The 4,317-nt window shown below is 45.4% G+C and overlaps 1 protein-coding gene across 1 annotated transcript in view; it reads right to left on the bottom strand.

Moving 5' to 3' along the window:
- The window catches only part of LOC128278565 (thioester-containing protein 1 allele S3-like), a 13,802-nt gene that overhangs the window by 2,277 nt on the left and 7,208 nt on the right, over positions 1–4,317 (bottom strand). The gene's annotated exons all lie outside the window — the stretch shown is intronic.

The following is a 4,317-nucleotide window of genomic DNA, read 5'->3' as shown; positions in this document are numbered from 1 at the left end:
ATGGTTTTGGCGAACTCTCTTTTTTTCTCGCTATGTTTGTTTGATACGCATTCGTTCATTTTACACTAAACACCAACTTAGTGATAGGCGAGAGTTCGACCTCTCCCGTTCGCCGCTTCCTTAATAATGTTGGATTATATTCTGGATTATAGTTAGCCTACTAACTCTGTTAGGCTTAACTCTGTTTTGGCAAACGTGACCATTTTTATGCTGAGCCCAATGCTTATATCAACTTCTGCTTTACGCGCAGCACCCACAGGACGCCATTCGGGTGGTTCCAATTGGTTTCTGTTCCCAGCGTTTATACAAACACGCTTCTTTTTCTCTCAGCGTGTGTGCAACAGATACATTGTGCGACTTTACTTTGACTTTGGGTAACTTGTAACCCAACTGCTGGCTACTAGCAAACAAAACCAATTGGTACCGTGCCTTGTAAATACAACTCCGCATGCAATCTATAGTAATCAATCGGAATCAATCCTGTCCCCAATGCCCGAAACAATACAAGTGCAGTTGTAAACGCAAACACACACTAATCGATTGCGTTCGAGCGCCATTTGTTCTGCACTTAGCGCTAAAGGATTCGTAGTATTAACGGCGGTTTAGCCAACATCGCGTCGGATTTCGAATTTGAAATTGCTTCCCAATCGCGTTACACATACAGCCAGCGGCTCCAGTCCAAACAATCCAACTGCCAGTGTCCGAGCCAACACCGGCGGCCGATTGCACAGAAATGCAGCTAGCAGTGGTAGCCGTTGCCGGCTGACAACGACACGACACGCTCGTCATGTCAAAATTAAAAGCAAACACCGAATCGAACAAACGGCGGAAAAATTATAATCAAACAAATCACACTTTTTGCTCGGCCGAAAGGAAGCGCTCGGAACCGGAACATGGTACCGCCGAATGGTGCCACCGTGGTTGCTGCGGTTCCTGCACGACCCGTTAGGATCGGCTATTTGGCCGTTAGTTGAACAGTGGGTCCAGTTTGGGCCCAAAATCATACTGATGTCTATTCCACCAATTTGTAGAACAATTCAATTAAATAGCAAACACTCCCTAACTTCGAACTGCCCATGAATTGGAGGGTCCAGAGGACCCCAGCAAGGTTTTTCTGTGGTAACACTCGTCACGTTACTCATTTTAGCCTTATTCAGTCACCAAACTTTCCATAGTCATTTGTGCCGGTCGCGGACACACGAAACCAGCATGTCCGCAAGGAAGCATCGAACATATGCTACGTACCGGTGCTAGTCTATGCCGCGGACCGTTTTCGACGTCGATCGAGTTTCGAAATAAGGCCCGTGTACGTATTGCTTGCGTAAGAATGTTCTGTAGCGCAAAGACGCAAAGCCAGCGAATCAGAACCGGCAGCAGTAAGGACACTTATCTGGACCTTTCCATGAACGAACGATTAGAACCAAACCGCACCTTTTGGCAAAATAATCGATTCCTTTGACACCACAAATGGTAGTTTATAATTTTTTTTTCGATTTCTTTTTCCGTAATTCTTACCTAATTTTCGAGTTGAATCATCTACAGTAAATACTACGTGGTTGGCTACACAAAAGCCATTTCAAGAGACTTTAGACGCAGAAACCCACAAGAAAGATCTGGTACAGAGAGCCACAAAAGCGTGTTCCACTTGTAAAGTGATCGAAAAAGCTTCAAATTGTTCGCAAATTATCGGTAAAGCTTCCCGGCTTACAACATAAAAGTGGATTAAGCCAATCTAGAGCATCCCTCCAATCGAAATATATTCAACCAATCAGGTCGATTATGACAAACGCGGGCCAACGACGATGTTGTTGAAGGTACTGATTCTATCATTTGATAAAAAATCGTGCCGGATCGTTTTTTAAATTCGCAACAGATCCGTAACAGTTCGCGCCGAGATGGTTACGGAACAATCTGAACACTTTGAAACCGGGCTGCAACAGAGCAAAACTGGTTTATGACTCATCGCGTGATCGGTTCCCCCAAAAACCCCGAACGGTTACTCTGTTCACTTCGAAAAATACCCTTTCCGATTCGATTCGCGGTCCGCTCCAAGTACGCATCTTCAGAACGGTAACCGGATCGGTTGCCGTGTGTGCAAGCATTCAATTACATTCCGGCCCTTGATGACGCGCATTCCGTCGTTCAGCTTTCGTGAGAAGGTGAGTGTTGATTTGCATCGTTACTGCAACACTGCAGTTTTGCGGTGCATTGGCTGCACCGGCCGGCTGCAGCGGGGAGTACAATTCGTTGTTTATTTACACATCAATTCAGACAAAACGTGCCACTGGCTGGTGCTGTTTCGTTGTCAAACGAGATGCAAACCCAGGAGCAGCCTGGACCCGGGATGGATTAATTTTAGATGGCACCGTGTTGCATCTAAAATGCAGTGCAACCGGCTCGACTGCCACAATGCCATCATTTATGCATTTCGATGCACCGGCTGCTGCTGCTGCTGGGCAGGCTAGTCCGGGCTGGCCGGGCTGGCCGGGCTGGACTGGCTGGCAACAAGGTACACGCTTTGCGGGACCGGTGACAAAACAACCGAACTTTATCGGTGCCGAATTTGTTTCTAAATTCTTTTCCCGGTGTAACTGTTACTTTACCGGGCCCCCGATCCACGCGCCACGGGCCAGCCGGCCCGATGAATTATGCACGCGATCACTGCGAGCTGCGATAGCGTGTCATGAATTCGTGATCCGTCTTTTTGTGCCAGGGAGCGGGTGCGATTTACAGGAGCAATTTGCGTCAGGATAACGTGCCGAGGACAGCGTCGACCAACAACGAAGCGGTTCCGATCCGGGCATCCGGAACAAGCCGGACCGGGTGTGATGCTCCGAGTAGGGGAGCAAACACAACCCCAAAACTCACTCATTTGAATATGCATGCCAACGGACGCACCGTGCCACGGCAGAATTGTGTGACGATAAGCCGTGACAAATCGCGCAAATTGTTGTGTTGTAAATAAACCGGAAAACGTTTGGAAAGCGATGAAAGACTAGGCGGATTGGGAAAGCTGCGAGGAAAAAAGTATGTTGCCGAGTGATTTCATTGAAACTGCATTTGTAACGTTTGATTTGTAATTCGATTTTCATGTCAAGCTATCAGTAGTCGCTCTGAGCCGGCACATAAAATCACCGCACTCAAAGGCAAAATCGGCTATCCACACAAATTGTACACCAGGTCACACTCAACTGAGAACGATGCCTGGGAACTTATCAATCCTAACAAGGTCAAACTTATTCATAAAAACGCCAAATCCAACCAAAACTCCCAACCCGCGGTAACAAGCAAAAGTTGTAGCCAACCCTAAACCTGATAAAGACCATAGCAATCGCCCAAGTTGTAGATCAACAAGTCCCATACGTGGCATAGGAAAAAGTTGTGGAAAAATAATAGCAATTAGAGTACAGCGACATTGTGAGAAAAATAAGTTTATACTCACTACTCAATACGCTTTTAAAGTCCCATCACACGACAACCCATCAGATACTTCGAATGGAAAACAAGAAAATTTACAACAGATCTAGGACAAGATCAGCTGCAGCACTTTGAGCATGCACACGATGCTCATCTATTCATCGAGCATTAAAACTAATAATAAAGAATTCAAACAAAGTGGCAAAACATGTTTACAATTCCATCGTAACTATACGGGACACAAATGGCCCTTAAAACAGAAGCGATCTCTTTAGTCCGTGCCCGTCGTAGGATTCGTTACACTCACGTTGAATTAATGTATCATTGAAACTCCATGGAGTCAGTCGATAAAATTTTCAAGAGTCCACTTCGATCAAAGATTCACTTTTAAAACCTGATAAATAATGCTTTAATAAAATGTCAGTAAAATAGAGCATAATTGGGAAATGCGTTGTACTGTACAGCGCAAAACTTGAAGTTTCCGAACACATTCCGAACTTCATATTCAAGCGGCTCCAGTCAACCGCCCTCTACAACACTGCCCGTGCAGTGACGCACTCAATCCGGCTAGAGAAAGCCCCTCACGATGTTTCCCTTGACCAGGGAAAGAAAGGTACATAAATTTTCCAGATACTTCAATGGGGTTTCACAGGCGCGCACAATGGCAGGAGATTTAATGGAAAGTTCGGCCAAAGGCTCCATAAATTTTGACCGGTTACGCTTTCCGAGAGTGTAGTTATAAACGAAAGACGGTTTTCTGGTCCGCACTTTGCTTCTTCAGTTGCACTAAACAGTATGTACAATATACAATATAATAAACTATTTAGGTATAAGTAGGACACTAAAAAGGGTCTGGTTGCAGTGTAAAGCTCTTTGCAATAAGTTTAAAGGCACCAAATG

The sequence above is a fragment of the Anopheles cruzii genome, chromosome 2 (genome assembly GCF_943734635.1).
Source record: "Anopheles cruzii chromosome 2, idAnoCruzAS_RS32_06, whole genome shotgun sequence".
In the NCBI taxonomy this organism is placed as follows: domain Eukaryota; kingdom Metazoa; phylum Arthropoda; class Insecta; order Diptera; family Culicidae; genus Anopheles; species Anopheles cruzii.
This window is presented reverse-complemented; position numbering and strand designations above follow the sequence as displayed.